Here is a 20738-nt window from a genome sequence, read left to right on the forward strand (position 1 = left end):
GAGGGCGATACTTTCCGAAATCGCAGAAATATTTAAAAAAACAACTCTTTATCTACAGGACAATACAATTTCGACAAATATGAATTCAATTAATGAGAATTCGTTGGGTAGTCCATCTTTATAAATGTGAATCCTCAGTGGAAAAGTCACTTCTTTAAGAATTTCAGCGTTCTGCGAATATACTGTCTAGCTACAAAAATATCCCACGGTAACTCACCCACAATACTCTCAGGTGGAAGGAATGATGAATACGAATGTAGGGTGATATAGTGAACCCACAGGGAAACTCTGGCTCTATCCTAACTTGCGCGACCATTTCAGAGGGTTACTTTCTATAGAAGTGATCCTTCTAAGCTATAAAATTACTCCCTCAGTAGTAAAATTTAAAATAACTATCAAATAAATTTACAACTGAAAAAGTTCATTCAACAACACTCAATGAACTTTGGGTTCTGCAGGACTAGTAGTTGATGTGTACAACTATTTGGGTTTAGCGAAACCCACTGGTAACATATCTCACCCTAGTGACAGAACACATCATACATTGTATCAACGAACACAATTTCAGTTTCCGCAAGAGATTTCATCAGTCTCAGTGGATTTGGCGATTAGCTACATTCCGTACAATCTACAATCTTTCTTTCAAGTACCCTTCGTACAATCAGTAAGTGCAGTCAGTACTTACACGCAGTTTTCTAATATATCCCATATGACGCCAAGTTCATTTAACTTCGTTTTAGAACAAGAGATCAAAATTGATAAATAGAAATAACTATCTGCTAATGGCGAAAATTTTCACAGATAAAATTTTTGGTAAATAAGAATTTTATCAACCAAGTACGGTAGAACCCATATTGTAAATAGTTTAATTTTAGTCTTTCTGTTTTCCAACACTAACTTGACCTCCATTTTGTTAAGGTTAATGTATGGTAAATTGATTTATTATCTGCCAATTCAATGAATGAAATTATATTGATTAGGGAATTGATTTTAAACCATAATATTAAACTTATTTTCTCAAAAAAAGATTATTTTCATGTTTGAATAATTAAATAAATAATGTGGTATTGGGTTCGATTTCCGGACTAGGTTTTGTTTAATAAAAGAATTTAGCAGTAAAGTTAAATGTTAGCTGGTCGCCTCCGTCTATGGCAGCTAATCAGGAAACTGGACGTACAGCCCGGCTGAGAAAATAGGCATTAACGGCAATAATGGGATTTCCTGTAAAAATTAAATTAGAAACATATTTCAAGCTAACTAGCTTCAAATGAAATTAAATATTTTGAACTAAAATAAACCAAATTAAAGAAATTACGTAAATCCTGTTCATTTAAAATAGTAAGAAACTCCTAGGAAAAGAAAATCTAAGGGCCACCAGCTGGATTCAAACCCGGAAAATCCGCGTTGAAATCCAGAACAGTATGCTAAAACTTAGTTAATCCCTTCCTTTATTCTGATACTTCCGTTTGTGTAAATGATAAAAATATACAATAAATTGTTTAGTAAATGTATTTTCTAATCTATCTCTCAATTATTAAAGCAAACCCTTAAAAAATCAACTGTCAATCAATATCAAGAATAGTTTGTGACGTGTTTCTTAAGACTGACTACCAAGTGAAGAATAAAATATTTTACAAATTTTTATGAAGATACGATTCTCTAGCTATAAAATTATAAATTTGATTATTTATTTGCGCCATATATCATACCTTGATGATCTATTCAGTGCTGCATTACGAAGTTCTTTGAAATATGTTTTTCATCAAAGTTCATCTGGTAGAGAACTAAGAAAATGTTTCAATTGAATAGATGTGCATGCTGACAAGAACTTAATTTATGCCAGCAAAGGTAAGAAAGAAATTGGGGTCGAAAATTTCGAAAACATATACGTAAAGAACTAACCAAAATAAAAGAATATGAAAGATTAATCAAAGTAAATTTGAGGAATATATAAATACAAATAAATATAATAGGCTGGTTTCTGTAATCTGTTGGAGATGATACCAAGGTATATCTCATTTTAATTGAGGCCAAAAATGTTAAAAGGAACAATAATGAAATTCCGTACAAAGAAACGTTTCAGCTTAATAAGTTATCTTATGTTCTTACACGGAAAATCACTACGGCTCTAGCTACAATGTTTTTTACTTGTGTGAAAAGTAGCATCAAAAGACGACATTGTGGCATATATGTACCTTCTCTGTTCTAGCGTTACAAAACAACATTGTGAACCACCGATAAATGAACTGACAAGGAAGGAACTAGCTAGAGACAGCAAGCTAAACTGCATTGGAACAAAATGCAATTGAGTACCCAAGCCAGTGCACAGAACTAAACAGAAAAATTAATATTTGAAATAAAAATAATTTAACTGATTATCTTTAAAAGCTAACTCTTCTTCCTATTTCCAAACTACTTTATCAGGAACTTGTCGAACTATACGAGTATTAAGCCGTATTTCTTTTCTGTAATACTGTTTATTTTAACATTTGAGTCAAAAGTCTGCAGTGTGCCTTCTCTAAAAGTTTAAAGAATCTAGTTGGAGTTGTTTTTTTGAGGAAGTAGTTTCAATTTAAATGTTCTTTTAATGAGTATTATAAATTCAATTAATACGACGAAAACACAGCACCAACAATATGAACCACGGAGGATATTAATTTACTTTCTCAGAGTTGTCTTTTCTCAGATGTTCTCAACACAAGCATTCACTCGCCTGCACTTGTAGGTATGTATAAAAGGCAATTTAGAAAATTAGTCGTACTTCTTCTTACGAAAGGTAATTGGAAGAAATAATTATCCATAATTTTTGTAAAACTGCAATTGATTGATAAGTCAATATGGATGCCCTTCAACGTAAAGCAAAACGTTCGTTGTATAAAATAATCATTACATCAATGAGATTCTATTTATATTCTCTTGTATATCCATTTTCCTTTAAGTTTTCCATTTGGACAGTTCTTCAAAGAAAATCAATAATTCAATAAAAATTATGTTAGTCCCACTGAACTTAAATTGTCATTTTCTATAAATAAAAACTAGAACTCGCTTACAAAGCAATATACTGAAAGATGATTGCATTGGAAGATATAAACACGGTTTTTTTCTGAATCTAAACCATCATGGCACAGATAAAAAAAACTATCTTAATCTACACAAGAGAAGTAATTAAATAACAATCTGCGCTAATAACGCTGTTAGAGCTAATATATGGGGACTACTGTTTTGCTGAACAACATTTCAATAAAATTTGGTATTGTCACCTTCGACCTCAATATTGCATTTTTAATTAATACATGTTTACGTTCTTTTCTACTTCGTAAAAGGAAGAATCGCAATCGAATTGTTTTTTTTTTGTAGTTTTCACTAGAAATGCAACATTTCGAAGTGGTCTATGAAAACGGAAAAAGTCGTGATTTACTGGTCGGACTGCAAGCGTTTCCATAATCAGTATAAATCAGAAAATCGCAATTAGTTCAAATGTGATATTTTTTGTTGAAGATACCAAAGGATCTGTAATAAGATTTTGAACAAACGGTAAAAAAAAAGTATCTTTAAGCTAATTTTTCAGTTTTTTATTTTTTCGAAATGCATTTAAAGTTATTACTACATTAAACCACTTTACACAAGGTGCTGCACTTTTTCCATGAATTTTCTTTTATATTCAAGTTATTCTAATGGTAGTTTTAAGTAAATTCAATTGAACTCAAACAGAAATTCAAGAGTTTAAAAAAAAGAAGTCATTAGACTGAAAACACGAATCTCTCGATTTCTTATTGGTAATCGTCCAAGGTCTACTGCAACTCACCCTATTGATTTTCTTTTACAAAAATTAATTTAAGGACGAATAGTTTTTCTCGAAAGTAGTTTCTATTGTAATGAAGACAAAATAAAATTGAGTAAAACTCGAAATTGGAAGAAAACCTTGACCGATTTCTTAAAATTAGAGCATTTTATAGTAGAAATTACGATAGCGCTAATCTTAATTTATTATTCACAGCCTATTTACAATTAAAACCATAATGACTGCGTCATAAACCACTGTCATTCCAAGCAAAACACTCATCCAAGATTCTCTCTTTGTCCAATTGTAATCTTGTTTTCTTTACCTACATTGCAAACTAAGGTCACTCCCGTATACTACGTATAAATTCAGAAGTAATGTTAATGAAAACTAAAAAAACCACAAGTAATAAATTTATTTTTCATTTTTTTCTTTTAAATTTGGTGCAAAACATGACCTTCTGTTTGTGAAAATTTCACAATTATAAATAATTTACCTCAATATTAAGACGAAACGTATGATCTGGTACATAAATTCATAAAGTGTGAGGGATGGTGTTGCAATATCAGTCTAAGATTCTTAACTGAGGCTACGTACTCCAAACCAAGTTTCTTTCATCCCATGAACTTGAACAAAGTTTTCCTTTTTCTAATTAAACTAATCTTTACAAATCACAGATTCCACAAAAGTCACCAAAAATTCTTTTTATAGTAAACGTTTAAAATAAAAATATATGTTTCTTTGTGTACTAGTTCATTTTCTAGTAACCAAAAAACCAAATATTTGATGCAAACACTTGCACTCTTTCCTTTAGCGTGATTTACTTAATGACATTTTCTTAAAACTTGAAATTTGTGCGAAAAAAATCAATGAAAAACACCAAATATTAATCCAGAAAAATATCACTTTCTCTTAACCAGTTTTCTATACGTTTGAAATATTCTTAAATATAGCAATATAAAACGGTATGATCATAGAAAATATGTGCCTTCATGTTATACTGTTCACAACCTGGATGTAAAACTTCTATTTTGGATTGATTTATATTTCCGGTGTTAACTTAAAATTTTACAAGTATTGAGAGGAAATGAACATCAAAAAATCAGTTCCGTAAAATCGTCCTAGCTGGAAACAAATTCCACTGTTTCTATCAACATTATAAATTTAGCTTAAGATTTCAATTTGGACAAACCGTTTGTACAGTGGCATTTCGGAAGGAAGTGAATGATGCACCACCACCATTTTTGTGGGACAATGTACTAAAATAAATTTTTTTTTTTTTACTTATTTTGAAAAAATTACTGCCCCAAAAAATTAAATAAAACTTACATTAGTTTGTTCTATTTTTTTTCAGTTGAGGAATTTCTGCGATATTTTCCGTCATGATTTTTAGATTCAGCAGACTTCAATGTTTTCTTGTGAGAATAAATTTCATTAAATTTAAAAAGATCAAATTGCCTTCTCTCTTCTTTTCTTTCAGGAGAAAGGGATGTGTGTTTAATAACTTATTTTGTTTTTCCAATAATAAGGAAAACTTACATTAGCTGTTTTTTGTTCAGACTTTTTTCAAACTACACAAAATTATTAAAACTGCGTGAAAAATATAGTATCCCTAAAGAAAGCTGGACTTCAGACTTGACTTCGAAATACATGCTATTAATGATTCTTTTTCAATGGATGTCCTCAACAGATTCAATGGATAGATGATCAATGAATGTTCAACCGCAAGTGCAGTCCAATCGTGTTTTATAATCTTTTTCTCCAACCTTAAATGTTAAGGATCTTTATTCTACCCCTTGAAGAAGAAAAAAAAAGAAAAGAAAGAGATCTACCACGCTATTGTAGGAAACGTGTTGATTCGCTCGGAAAACTTGAAAAATGATCAAAAGTTTGGAAACTAGATTTATAACCCTTGAGATGGACTTCTGGAGGAGAAGTTGTGGTTGTGTGTCTAGAAGGCAGCGTATCCTAACTCTGTGATTAGAGTTAAAGTAGGCATCAAGAAAACTGTAGTGTGTACTACAGAAACGATCTATTCATCTAATGTGTTTGGCCATAAAGAGTTTACAGCTACCTCTAGGCAGGCCTGGAAAACGCTGAATAGAGGATTCAGATGTAGTCAAACAGGACTATTAGAAGACCTAGAGAAGAAGATTGGCTGGACCAAAAATTATGGCTCTTTGGATAGGGAATATGAACTACAAGCTGTAACAACCCTTTTAAAAAAATACTAAGAACGTTACAAGTTATAATTTACAATAGGTATCCAACATTCTAACCAAAAATAACATTTTCATTAAACTTAGAAAATAGACTTTCTAACTCTCTAAATGGACTTCTGGAAGAGAAGTTGTGGATTATTTAGAAGTCAAGTATCCCTACCTGATTAGGGATAAAGTAAATATGCACCTCAAGAAATAGTATCATAAACTGTAATTATTGTTTGAACAGTTTTATCGGTCAAATTTATGACGGCCGAATGTTTGTTCTAATTTTAAACTTCTAGTTTGAAATCATATTCCCGGGTTATTGGTGGCTTTGCATATACTGAGCCTAAAAACCGTAGTGGAAAGTAATATTGTTAGATAAGCATAAGATGCATTAGCACTAAGTCAAATTAGCAACCTTTTATCTTTGGCATTTAGAATGAGGCTAGTTTTTTTGGGAAATAAGTATTTAATATAGCAGCAAACTTTATATTTTTAATTATAATATTTTTAAAGTAAATCAGCGTTCACAATACCCAATAGAAATGCTCTGTTGAAATTTATGTAAGCCAATGATTTTTTTGTATTTTTATAGAATTATTACTTGTAGTAATAAAACACTTCACAATTCACTAAATTTGTTACAACAGAACTGTCCTGATGCACTATTATTTTTGTAAAAAATCAAATTTCTTTTATTTTTTTTGAAGCTAGGAAGAAAAAATAATTATTAATTATCAAGAACAATTTAAAAATAATGTTGATAATTTTACTCACGTGTTATATTTTATTTTATTTTTAATTCGTACGCGAGAAGACAATGAGCGACAGAGAATACGCGCGGCGAAGACGATCGGCAAATGAAGCTTAGCAAGGTTGCTAAGTTGCTTATATACCTGTGCAGCTGGTAGTCATGGAAACCGCCACCACCCTGCCAGGTAGCGTCTTCTACACGGACACATGTATGTGCACATCTGCACATTTACACACACAATGCTTGGAACAGCGAAGCAGATTCTCTGCACGTACTCTAATGTACATTACTAGTTAATTTCTCTTTGCCTCCCCTGTACTTGTAATATGCAAAAATACAGACGCAGAAAATATGTTAAGTATTTTATTAATATGAATTAGTATACTTATTATATATATATATATATATATATATATATATATATTTGTAGGAAAAAACTAACAGAAAAATTTCGAACTAAATTAGAAATAAGGCGCCCATCAAAAGACTTAACTTATGCCATTCTCAAGATCGGAGTTATTTTGATGTTACCTTTGAAATGACATCATTCAAACAATCTTCATTGGTGACTAAACAACCATTGTTTACAATGTTCGGGATAATGTACGCCATTGTCCATGTGAAAAAGAAATAGTTCCGCCCTGATCAAAATATTCCAAAGCCGGATTAAATGGAATATGTTATTACTGCCATCATTTGGTTCTTCTAGTTATAGCTCTCCAAATTTTCATTGATTAATGAAAGATACTACGGAAGGGATTAGCTCAGTTGATAGGGCCTTTTAACCTTTCACTGGATTCAAATTCAGGGGTGCTACCATAAGATTTTCTCTTTTTAGGAGCTTCCTGTCTAACTGGAGGCCAGAAGTGCAATCGTTTGTTGTTATTTAAGTAGGCAAAGAAAAAGATACCTGGGCGTTGAACCGGCAATGGAGTTTATTTAAAAGAGCCAACTTCGTTGGTTTGGACGTTGTTAGAATGGAGAACTATCGGGTGGCTAACTTAGTTAAGGAGTCCAGAGTCGAAAGCAGAAGACGCCATGACCCGGCCAAGAAGACAGACCTGGCAGTAGGAAGTGAAGGAAGGTTTGAAGGGAAGCGGATTCGATTGGAGAATGAACTGGCAAGGGACAGAGATGAATGGAAGAAGCCCTGAAAGGCCTCTTCACACGGTAGAAGAGGGCAGGACTAAGTATGTAAAGCAAAAGAAGCACTTGCGCTCACCCAGCAGACCTTCATGTCATACTCGGTGCCAAAAAGATTGAGAAATGTCCACAAATATGTCAGCTCAAAGGAGGAGGCGATGACGTCTACAGCTCTTTATGGGATCTGCACAGCCATTTTATGAGGCAGAATGTGGGCCTTTGCAAAGTGTGTAAGTTGCTAGGGTGTTTAGGGTCCTTTTTGCATTCTTGTGTCAGATGACCACTTGCACCTTTTAGCATTTACTATTAAGTCAGTGATTCTAGCCTTGCAGGTAAAATTGTCTTTGAGATCTAGAATTGTGGATAAGATACAAAATGTTTATTAGTTTTTTAAACTCTGTCAAAACGAAGTTCAAATTTTGTTTTTGTTTTTTTTATCAAAAATTGATGACGGCCTAGAAGCTTGTGGTTTCTATTTTGTCATCGTATGTGGCAAGCAAGCCAAACCTGGTGGAGCTGTAATGGTCATAGCATAGGCGCTTCGTAAGGATTACTTGTACCTTCTTTGTTTGCCATTTTTGGTGCTTTAATTTCTGGTAAGAAGAGTTCCTGAATACCAGGTTTGTTTTTGCATTGACTCACTTCTTGCTGTTTGGCAGAAACCCCAAGCGTTGCGTGTGTTCTCTTTGGTTGGCTTTTTGCTGTACCTTCTTGGTGAATTACCAGATGGTTAGGATCTCGTTTTGGCAGAGAATCCAAACCTTGTAAACTCAATTATCGCTTAACGTTTCTTCCTATTCCATAAAAAAACTTTACAAGATGTTTATTGAGATAAAGATAGCAGAAAGAATTTACGGATAGCAGATTAAGAGAACAGAAGAACTACCTTCTCTCAGGTTAAGAACGGAAATTGTGAACAGCTATTTTTTTTTTTTTTTTTTTTTTTTTTTTTTTTTTTTTTTTTTTTTTGCGCATCAACAGCTGAGGTTATTAGCGCCCGGAGCTTTTCCAGTGCACTGCCGGCCTCCGGACAGTGTTCTCTCGTCACAGACAACACTGTCCATCACCGGACAGTGAGCTGTAAGAAGCTCCTAGGAAGAGAAAATCTAAGGGTCAGCTGCTGGATTCGAACCCGGGACCTCCGCGTGGGAGTCCAGTATGCTAACCTCATAGCTAATCCCTTCCCTGTGAACAGCTATTGTTAGTAAAATGAAAAGGCTATATATTGAAGAAGGAAAAATAAGAAGAAAACGAGATGTGAGTAAATACGCTTACATCAAAACCATACGCATAAATTTTATAACATTAATAGAAAAGATGCGGTAAAGTATAATAATTTGCAAATTGGGTGTGATGAAAACAGCTGTAGTTACCCTTGCAAATCAATCAGTGGAAATGTGTTTTTTGCTGATGGCGATAGTCGCGTACTGTGAGAGAGTAAGACGTGAATGAACTTGAGAATGTTTTGAGGTCAAGTGCGCGGCCGCGGCAGTTCCCTAACTTGCGCCATACAGCAGAGCACGTGAGGTGGCCAGTTCTCCCCAACCGAGCTAGCGCCGTCATTCTTATTGCAATCACTGCTACACACTTCATCAGGCTTACGAGTGTTTATCTCTACTGTTTAAGTGCCTTCTAGTTTTGGTGACTAATATTTACAAAACCATAAAAAAAGAAAAGAGAAAAGGTTTCAAACTGTCGTAACATACAGCAATTATTAAAATCGTAATCTGTAAGAATGGGAAATAAATGTAATTTAAACAATTCTTTCGTTTAGGTTGTACCACAAGACATTTTAAATATGATTGTTTTTAAGAATTGTTCACAAAAAAGTTCAGCATTATTATCTGTTTAAGCTAAAAATAAACATAACTGTCTGCTTGTACCTTTGTGTCGTTCTTGGAGGTCTCCAAGACAGAAGGAGAGGAAAATGCTACTCTGAATATGCACATGGTGATTAGCTTAAGCAAACATAACAGTGCAACACTCTTAGTGATGAGATTGCAAGAGAAGAGAATAATAATTCTAAAGTCGCAATTTTCTTAGATGCCCAGGCAGCTTTACTGGTTATCAGGTCTTACATTATTAAGTTAGTGAAAGACTCCTGGTTGGACAATCCAGGTTGTATAAGAGAAGGCGTAAAGAGATAAAAGAAAAAAAAATGACCTGAGCCATTAGCAGTACAGAAAAAGGCCCAAACCAAAAGTGTGGTTGCTCAAGAGTTCATAGCAATGATGACTTGTTGACACACAATAAATTCATTATTAGCCATTCGCCTGAGTTAGTTTACTACGGCATTATTCAAAACTAGAATGCCATTTAGACGATTATACGAGATCATTTGACGGACCATTGCAAACTGAGTAAGCACATGGATTGCATTGATATCTGTAAACGGTTAGCCCCCGTAGGATTGTCACAGTACTTAAGTGCAACAATGCTGAAGCTAGTTGAAGAGTAAATTACAAACTTTGTAAAAATATAAAAATATGCGTGAACTTAATAAAGCATTGAAAACGACAACAAGTGTATTGTTGATAGTTATTAGACAGGTATTGCGGCAATAAGGCATACAACTTAGAGTATGAAGTTATATAATCACAGGGGATTTAGGAGAAAGGCAACGGATTGAGGTGGTAGTATAATTGAGGTAGAAAATTATTTTTATATAAATCTCATAATGTCTAATATATTTAAAATCTAAGTGGAATTTGGTGAAGCTAGGAAGTGGCGATTCTGTGAGAAAAGGAAAACCAAAAACTTGATTTTCTCGCGGTTTTTTTTCTGCATAAAAATAAAAACTATGTAACAAAAATAAACTTGTTCACATTTATAATTATCGCTAACCGTCTGTGAAATTGAAAATTCGTCTTGCTTAGACTTGGTTTGACGCCGTCCTCTCTTGTAGTCGGAGGCGTTGTCCGGTAGTTCAGGAATTCTCTAGAAATTTGTCCGCTGAATGAAGTTTTTTATCGAAAGAAAAATAAAACGATATTTACATGCGCTGAATCGTTATTGAAAATATATTACACGTTTACTTGCAAGCACAGATCAGCTAGTTTTCTAAATTCTAAGTGACCAGTTTAAAACACAATTCTAGTTACAACAATGCAATTACAATCATATATGAAATCAAAGCGCGCCAGGAGGAATGAACGACCTTGAGAGTAAAACTGCATTACTGGGCACTTTAATGCACTTTACTGTTGGATATAAAATAAAATAAAAACTTGCAAGAACCGTCATATGGAGGCAGACATTATGCTCTTCAGCACTGCTAAGTGAGTCTAAGTGCACCACTATCTATTCTAAACATCTGAAATTCCAAGCATTTCGTCAGGGGAATCTCTCTTATTCGTTCTAGAGATACATTGAAAAAAATCTTAAAAATGAAATGTATTCTAAATTAATCTAAATAGTGAACCTTTAGAATGAGAAAGTAAAGGTAAAAAATATTTTCATTTAATTATAAAACAAAATTGAACCTTTACCTTTCTCATCAAATTTTCTAAATACATATCAAGTTCTCTTAGAATATCTCCAAAACGGAATCTCACCAAATTTTGCTTAAATTGCAAAATGCTTAGTCAAATCTTAATATTGAAGAAATTAATTTTATTCAAGTTAGAAAAAATGACAATCTGTTGCTGTTTTTAATTTGCAATAGTTTGCTTTCTGGCATTCGTTTAACTTGGCCAAAACATAGATACCTACCTCAAGTTCTTCCAAGATTGTGCAGTTTCTTTCGAAAATTCTCCTTTTCTTAGAATTCCTTCATTTATTATTTTCGAATTATTTCAATTTGATTGAATGTTGTTAAACTAGTTGCGCTAAAATAAACAATAATTATAATTACCTCGCGAACTTTAAAAACTTTAGGTGTTTTAGCGATAATATAAAATCCTTTATTTCAATAGCACAACTTAAATATTCAATTTTGATTGTAAACAGTCCTAAATAAATTGCTAGAATGAGGAAAACAAACCAGTCCAACTACAGAAGAGTGACGGCCGGCGGTAAACAAAAGAATTTGAGCGATGAATTGATGGACTTGCATTCCTTTTAGCAAACCCGTTGTGCACAGGTAATGTCGGAAGAAGGTTTGGCAAGCCGTGCCAAATGTTAAATGAGATCACGTTAACCAGTTTGTAATTCGCAAGTAGGGTAGTAGGCGCGCGATCGGCCTCCTCTGTTAGTAACGTCTTCTTCAAATAGTTGTGTGATACTGGCGAGAAGCCAGGTCATACCTAAAAAAAAGAGAATAAAATTAGCGTTCCTTTTCTTTCTTATTCCTTCAAAAAAATATCCAGATCGCATGCAACCTGCAAGTAAAATATAATATGTAAGTCTCCTCCTTAAAGTTAGCTTTTCTTCATACTAAAGTGATAGGAAACCCAAATTCTAATTTCATTTCCGTGACTAGGAGGGAGTCACCGAGAAAAGACTAGGAGTAAGAGTTAGGTTGCTTAAGGAAGGAGCTTCTTAAATTTGGGTCAATGTGGGTAGCCTTTTGAAAAGATCTTTCAAACCAAAGTTCTATATCTTGTTTAGGAATGCAATAGAATTAGGCAATCTAAAAATATAAAAAAATGTGAAAAAAGAAGAAGAAGAAGATATCTTGAAAGATGTCCTTAAACACTTTTGCTGAATTTAAATAAGTGTAAAAAGTGTCTAATAAATAAAAAACAAGAAGAAAAACTGTAGGTAGAGTTTAATAACATCAACAGCAACTACAACCAACGAAAACAGACAATGGCTGTAATCTAGATTAGCAGTGAATTTGGCATCCTACGCATACTACATCTAACTAAGAACCATGCAACTATCGTCCGCAAAGTCAGCTACCTTGCTCCATGGCCGAGAGGGATGGTGGGCGTGTTCACCGCCTGATTGGCATTTTTTATTTTATACTGTTTTGTTTTTGTTTTTACAAGAGTAGGTACAGTTATATTAGTCACAGTTGGCTACGATGTCTCAGTTTGCAACTAGGTTAGTAGGCAATTTGAACAGAACTATTTTGTTGATCATCTTTTGTTTAGCCTGAGAAGAACGTCCTCCGCTTATCGCATGTTATTAAATTTTAAATTTTAGTTCTAAATGTTTTACTGTATTGTTAATATTTACAATGAATGAAAAGCCTAATTTTAAGTTAGTCTTTTAAAATGCATCCTTACTTTCACTCTTGAACTCTTAATTTGGAAGTACATGAACATTTTTAAGTTTTGAACAGATGAAAATTTCATAATAAATAGGAAAATCTTTTAAATGATTTCTTTAGAATTTAATATCTCATGCTCCTAGCTTGAGAATCGCTAAATATTAATTTAAAAATGTTAATCTCATCTTTTGAGTAAATGGAAATGTCAACATTACTTTCATTCTTAATAAATTTCAAAAAACTTGGAAGATAGATTTTTCAAACAAAACAATCCAATTACAAACAATTACCCTTTTTTTCGCATTTTTGTGCATCATTAAAATATGAGGCTGCTAGTATCCTCCATACGGCCGGAGATAGAAAACTAGACTATGCTCTGTTAGTTATAAAATTTGTGAAAAACCACCACGAGTTCAAGTCAAATTATCCGGGACTATACACAATAAATTATGCAATAAAAAATTGTCTCATAAAAAAAATAAAAGATTTTGTCGGTGAATGTCTTGTTATATAGTGTAAGGGTAAACAGAAAATTCGGAAAAATGATTATTTTCTTCCAAATTAGGCAAAAAAATTGTGGGTCATGTTTCATATTCACCGATTATTCCCAGTCATTTTGTATGTTCATTTGCATAGGGTTGTTATTTATCTATTTTAAAAGATTTAATGATTAACAGTTTGATACCTCTCATTAAATTCAATCTAAGTTAAACGGTGTGCTACTCGACTGGACCAATATTTTGAATGAATGAAAATGGCCAGCAAAAGAGTCCATGACATCTAATAAATTTTCTGCCAAACTAGATCAAGATTTACAGAGGATTAGTGATGTTTTAGAGGGGATGTTACCTGCGTGGAGCGTAATGTCCTCTTAAAAGATACGCAGCTTCAAGAAATCTAAAATGCAAATCTACATCAAATGCCACTTTATTCATGAAAATCGGTTCTCGCGTCGATAATATGTAACGATTGCAATACTTCCCATTAATAGATGCAAAAGTAGGGCGGCACTTTGTTGTTACTTAAGGGAGCCTTAATCCCATTATCCTACCAAATTTTAACAAAATCGGGAGAGGTTTTTAGACGCTACGTTGTTTACAAAAAAGATAACCTCAACTAGAAGCAGAAGATGTACAAGAAAAAGAAAAGAAATGTAAACGAGGATTTGCCTTATATTTTACAGAAAATTTTGGAATTTTATCTTATATAGAAAATGTAGAAACAAATTGTCAAAGTTGGATGTTTTTCAATGTTAAGCTTTTTGTGGAGTTTTGAAGATCAACCCTTATACAAATGTTCTACAGGACAGTTTTAATACGTTGAGGTGCGCAAAAATAGAACTTATATATCTTGCATATCTTGTCTTACTAAATTGCAATTACCACCCAGTTTACAATATAAAATCATATGTACTAGTTTACCATCGAGAGTTCTCAATGAACTAACAGGTATTCAGTTTGGTCAGAAGGTTTGCTTACACCAAAATAGTTGCGCACATCAATTATCTTTTCAGGTCCTATTATAAAGCGTGAGTGGTATTTTTGTAGTTTGTCTAGGATCCCAGCTGGTAGCCAAGATTCCTCAAGAAGTGGCTAAACCACATTCCCCTACTAAATATTGAAAACGTGTATGTTATGAATGTTGTTAATGATTTTACTCCTTTAGGAAATCAAAATTTATAGAGCATTTAATACCAGACACAAATGAATCATACAATATCTTATTTACCTTCAAATTACAACTTAGTTTTAATTATTTATTACACGCAGGCAGGTGTGGATGAAGAAATAGACTAATTTAAAATTAATAGAACGATTACAGAACATTTTTTGAATATTCTTGAATTTGGTGCTTCATCTATACTAAATCTTACCCTTTGGGGCACCTCAAAACAGAAATACGTAACAAGGCTCAGGCCCCCTTGACGTCGGTGCGGTAAGTATTTTTTTACCAACTGGTTCTGACAGTTGAATTTTAATTTAAACAAATTATTAATTGTCATAATGCAAATAATATTAATTATCATACTTTATTCTTTCCCTTCTTATATTGTAGCATAGACATTGAAAATAGGAACACATTTTTTCCAAAACTTCCACCGTTTTTTACCGTTGCTTTTATCTCGTGACTTCAGTTTCGTTACCACTTTAGGTAATTTAATACTTTCTCCATCTCTTCTTCTAGAAATTATTCCTCTGTTGCTTTTCATGTTAGCTTCTTTTAATAATTTAATGATAACGCTTAAATCACTTTACTTTTTCAATAATCAAAGTGATCAGTTCTTTTTCCTCAACACCACAAATAAATCTTCATCAACCAGAACGAATGAATGCAGTAGAAAAGGGTAGGTAGGCAATGTAGAACAATCGTGATTTTCTTACAGAAGAATTTTCTGATAATGGCTGTGAACGTTTTTCCAAGCAGTCTTTCTCGCATTAATTGTTTTTTTATTTAGGACTCAACGTTCATTATTCCAAATATTCAAGCAAGAGTCTGATCATTTATAGTTTCCATTATCGCCAAGCTAATTCCTCTCTTCATCTTTAATACCGTCCTACAATTCTTTTCAGCATGCCTATATGCCTGTAAGTGCATTCCAGTGGCTTCTTTAGCCACAGCCCTTTAGACACATATCGTCCGCACTACTTGAGGATATCTTCGCCGCTCCAATATTGTTTTGAATCTTCAGAGATAATTTTTATATTGGTTATTTAGCTGCAAAACGCATTTTTTTCGACGAAGAGCTTTGCAATTATTCGACTTTGGGGCAGAGCTCTAAATGACTTTTTGACGAAGAGTCTCTTCTTGTCTTGGAATAGATGTGGCAAAAATAAAGTACTCAAACTACTCATCAGGACATGCTGTCACACCTGGGGTAGGAATAGAGAGATATTTTTGCTGTCCGTATGAACAGGTAACAATTAATTTTAATAGTCTGTCTTTTATTTTATTCACTGTATGAAAGGTTCGTCAGTTTTTGAAGCCTCTCAGTTCCCCCGGACAGAAAACGCTGCATGCCATCGGATAGAGAACTGAAGAGTGTTCAGAAAAAAAAAAATTAAAATACTTTTTCATGGTTCCCACTTTTTCATGGTGCGCTGTCCACTCAGCTAACAATTCCATCTCAACTAGTTCTATTTCATTTTTCACATAATTAATAGTACTAATTAATTATGTTGGCTAAGATACTATTCCTGTTGGAAGTGAAATTATTTGCACGCCCTTCCTGAATAATAATTTTAAAAAAGTAGATTTTAAACTTGAAGCTATAAAAATTTAATAAATAAATTTTCGTTGCTCATGAATATTCCAATTTTTAAGTTAATCTGCTACCTTGCATTATAATACCTTGTAACTACTATAAAAAATTGTTTTCACCGAAGAAGAGAAGTTAGCAACCAATACTGCGACCATCGAAACACCCCTCGTACAATGGTCCTTTCGAAATCCGAAGTTTTTTAATTCTTTTTTTATTTAAAATTTTTGATCTTGGCCAAGACGCAGTAGCAAACCAGATAATAAAGTATATATTTGCACGATGACCTGAACAAAACTTGTTTACAACTTTTGGTCTCTTAAGCCAAAATATCCTCAGTAATGAATATATATATATAAATCCTCAGTAATCCTTTTATGTCAACTTTAAACTTTATAATATAAAATGTTCCCGAGTCAAAAAATTTAGAGTGTAAATTTTAAAGGCAAAAAGTGGTAATAAAAAAATTTAATAGATAGCTGTAGATTTTAGGAGAAAAATAGTAGGATTAACATAGAATACAAAAATGTATGTATAATTTTATTAACAAATGCATTTATTCTCATAGATTAACATATGGAACCTGTTTTCAGGTAGGTTAGCTGGCAAAAATGTAGCTTTGACCATAAGGAATAAACAAATTAAGTTTGGACCTTTCGAATGGGTTTCTGGAAACTATTTAAGCTGGAAAGTTTCAATGGTTGCTGAACCATTGAAAAGACAAAAACGAAAATACCACGCGGCAAAAGCAAAAACTAAACAAAAATAACTAGAAAACGCAAAAGATAAGTTTGGGAGGATTACTTTTTATACAAATAAATTGATGTAATGCTCAGGTGGTCATAGGTAACACCAACCGAAATGGTTTAAACAGAGGGTAAAGGAAATCCCATCACAGCATCTCGGCAGATGAAGATATTTGTTTTATTATTTATAACATTTGGTGACCTAATGTCCAGAGTGGTACAATAGGAAGAATACATGAAGGAATCTTTATCCGACAGAATGTTTTATAAAAACAGATCATGTGAGTTGTTTCTCACTCCACTTTACCTTTCGTAAAATTTCAAATTTTGAAAACTACTTATACTCGGATTTTGAAAATACTCTGTACTTCGCACTTAAGGCCAAAATTAAATTTGAATTTATTTAGCTTATTAAATAAAGTTGATCAGTTCTACAACAGTTGCTGGTGGTCAAATTTTCTTATTGATTGTAAAGTGAATTGGCAATTAATAATATACTCAACACAAAAAAATTAATAGATTAATTTAATTGGTTATTGAAATATAAAAATTAATATAACTGATATAAAAACGTTAATTAGAAATTTGTTGTTAATTTTACCTTAAATTTAGGTAATTTAATAATCGGTTTATTTAAAATTTGACTATCTTTTTCTCAACAAATAGATGAACCGACATAATCAAATTCTTCAACATTTGTCATTGATTTTAGACTTTTCTCTTAGTGCTTTGAAAATTTTTTAATTTTCCTTTAATAATCTCTTACTTTTATCAACTTCCCATGTTTTTATGAAATTGCAATATTTCATTAATTTTCGAATTAAAAAAATGTTATTAGAGCTTCTACAATGCATATGGCAGTCATGTGTTTCACTAGTTGCTGGAGCAATTGCACCATAAGTTTTAGAGTTCAATAGAATACTTAAAACAAATAAATATTATAAAAAATAACAGTTACACACCGGGACGTCGTCTGTTAAAGGCGTACAGAACTCCAAAACAAAACACGAACTTCCACCAAATCGCCTTCTTCCTATGTCTTCCATGATACTGCCTGCATTTTGCCTTCACGATTCGTTCCAACCAAGAGCGCACTTATATGCACAGTTCCTTCAAAACCTAATCAATTGGCTTTATAATCAACTAATTCAAACATTTCGGTTTATGGTGTTCTTAAAATGGGCTAATAAGATTATCCCTCAATTGTGCAAAGGAACCTCAGTTCCACGTTCAAATAGTACTGTGAAAACCAAGAGAACATTTGTTATATTTTCTTTATTTTAAACGGGTAAAAACACCGGCTGTTCATTCACAATTAGTTTGTAACTAACTGAGTTTCTTCTAGATTAATGAAGTTGAAGTATGTGATGGACTTATCCAATTAATGAAAACAAGTGACTAAATGCAAAGAAAAATAAAATATTTTACCAAGCTTTTCATCTGAAGTTCTCACTTAAGACCTGAAATTTGACAAGTAATTACGTTTAAAATGCTCCAGATTAAAATAAGTACAATTAAAATTTTAAAAACTCTTCAAGATATGCTTTTTTATGGCTGCAAAAAAATCGCTAAGATCCTTGGATTTTAATTATAAGAAAAGAACTAAAGTAGAAGATTGTGTACTGAAGTTGTTGCACAAATCAATCAACTCTGCTGCTTTATATTGATGCTGGGATGACAATACGTTCAATCTGGTTTACTAGCAAAGACCAAAATCCTTTAAGAGATTATGATCTATTTCCCTTACGGCAAATCTTAAGGGAATGTAGGTATTTTAATAGGTCAAGAAAACAAAAAGGGATTTTAGTCATAAAATGGCAATGAGCATGTGATATTACCTAAAATCTCCTTATTTTATACTTCGAGACTACAAAGAAAAATCTCTATACGAGATTTAAAAGAGACTTAAATCTCCTTAATTGTTTAATGCAGTATGAGGTTCGGTTTGTTGCGCTTCCATTGATCTTCAAACCTGTGAAAATGATAAAGTAATTAGATAGATAGAATCAGTTATTAGGGCGAGAAATATCGTTGACAAGAATCAGTCCATTGAGCTGGAGTAGGTTTCCTTGTCGCCTTCTTCTTCTCTTCTTTACCTATCTCCTCTGTGCCGTGAGGCGTGGAGAACGTTTTCCTTGTCAACAGTACGAAAAGTCTAGTCTTCAAAACCACTTCATCAACTACATTATTATCCAATCTCAAAATGCATTATTTTTAGCAAACATCCATCCTGATTTTTCAAAATATTTCGTAACTGTAAATAATTTGAAATGTTATTTTTGTTTTCCCTTCAAAATAGACAGGCTGATGACCCTTCTTCATTCATAAAACTGGATTCCTTCACGCTGATCTCTTGTACAATCCACACGCAAGGTTAGTTTACAGTTTAAGCATTAATACATTAACACTCTAAAAGATTGACAGTTGTTTTTACAAATAGCTTTTATTATTTTTATAATTTATATTTTTGTAAGACCAAAAATTGCTGTGGAAAATAGTTTGAAACAAGAAACTTTTCCATACGTTCATCTAGAAGATTTTTAGAAAAAGAAACTTTTTTACGAATTCCCGTTTGAGTATGTACAAAATGCTAATAGGAAAAATTAGCAAGCTAAAATCAAGGATGGAATTTTATTGTCACATCAAAGAACATTGGGAAAAAGTAGCAAAGAAGAAGCATACAATAAACATTTAAATGAGAGTAAGATCCTACTGACTACAAATATTTAATTCAATATAGTTAATCTATCTCTCTCGTAGGCTAGATGAATGTAATTCTCTTTACTTTTTCAGATCAAAAAACCAGGTGTAATACCTTAATTATGAACACTAAAAGAGTAAACGAGCGGAGAATGCAAAGAATGTCTATATTTTAGAGGAGCTCACAGTTGGATTTCATAAATTAGGATCATTCAGTTTTGTAAGAAGAAAACCGGTTATTTAAATAAGTTAGATACAATCTATTTTTGGTCTATTTCATTATATTGAATAAAATCATTGAAAACGAAAAGAAAATCTAAATAAGTTCAAATATTTCTGTATTTAAGTATCAACTGTTTTCAGCTAGTGCAGTACATAATTTTACAAATAAATAAAATCTCTCTCCAATTTACAGGATTATTGAGAAACAAAACATTTTTGCGGGAATAAAAATAAACTATTAACATTTATAGAAACATAATGGTTAAACATAGTGTTGCTTTACTACCTCATAAAATAATTTAAACAAAAATTTGATTTTAGAAAATTGAAATAATATTCTAATATGATCAAGATAATTTCTTCTAAAATAATAAAAAAAATAAACTCAATTTGTGCGCATTAGATTAATATTTAGGATTATTATTATGATCTAATATTGTTCATAATGACAGTGATTATTATTGTATAAATGTTAAAGGTATCAATATAAATAACTTGAAAATATAAATTATTTCTTTTCCCCCCTTCTTTCTTGGCCTTATGATGAGCACAAATTAGCCATCAATAAATTATTTGTTAATTATAAACAAACAAATCTTTCAGAATACCAGTAATATAATTGAAAAAGCCATTAATTTATCCAAGGAGGATTAGCAAAAATTATTGCAAAGTGTAGAATACCTGAATAAATATTTATCCGTGAAGAATTAAGAATGAATTATTAAAAATATATAACTCCTTTAAAAATTATCTGATACTGTTTAAAATAAAAGA

At 32.3% G+C, this 20738-nt stretch overlaps 1 protein-coding gene and 1 long non-coding RNA gene across 4 annotated transcripts in view; one reads left to right on the forward strand and one right to left on the reverse strand.

The window, feature by feature from the left end:
- Positions 1-6870, reverse strand: part of LOC141449024 (uncharacterized) — a 56732-nt gene extending 49862 nt beyond the window's left edge. The window contains exon 1 of one of the 3 annotated variants that reach the window (XM_074118022.1): positions 6766-6870. The gene's annotated coding sequence lies outside the window, so the exon portion shown is untranslated. The remainder of the gene's footprint in view (positions 1-6765) is intronic. The other 2 variants (XM_074118021.1, XM_074118025.1) reach the window with 2 other exon arrangements.
- Positions 1169-20704, forward strand: LOC141449046 (uncharacterized). Its single transcript, XR_012455310.1, has 4 exons — positions 1169-2725; positions 19342-19415; positions 19517-19743; positions 19836-20704. It is a non-coding gene; the product is annotated as an uncharacterized lncRNA (long non-coding RNA).
- The last annotated feature ends 34 nt before the right edge of the window (positions 20705-20738 follow it).

This window comes from Rhodnius prolixus, unplaced genomic scaffold (assembly GCF_049639745.1).
Source record: "Rhodnius prolixus isolate KJV_2025 unplaced genomic scaffold, Rpr scaffold_2, whole genome shotgun sequence".
NCBI classification, from domain to species: domain Eukaryota; kingdom Metazoa; phylum Arthropoda; class Insecta; order Hemiptera; family Reduviidae; genus Rhodnius; species Rhodnius prolixus.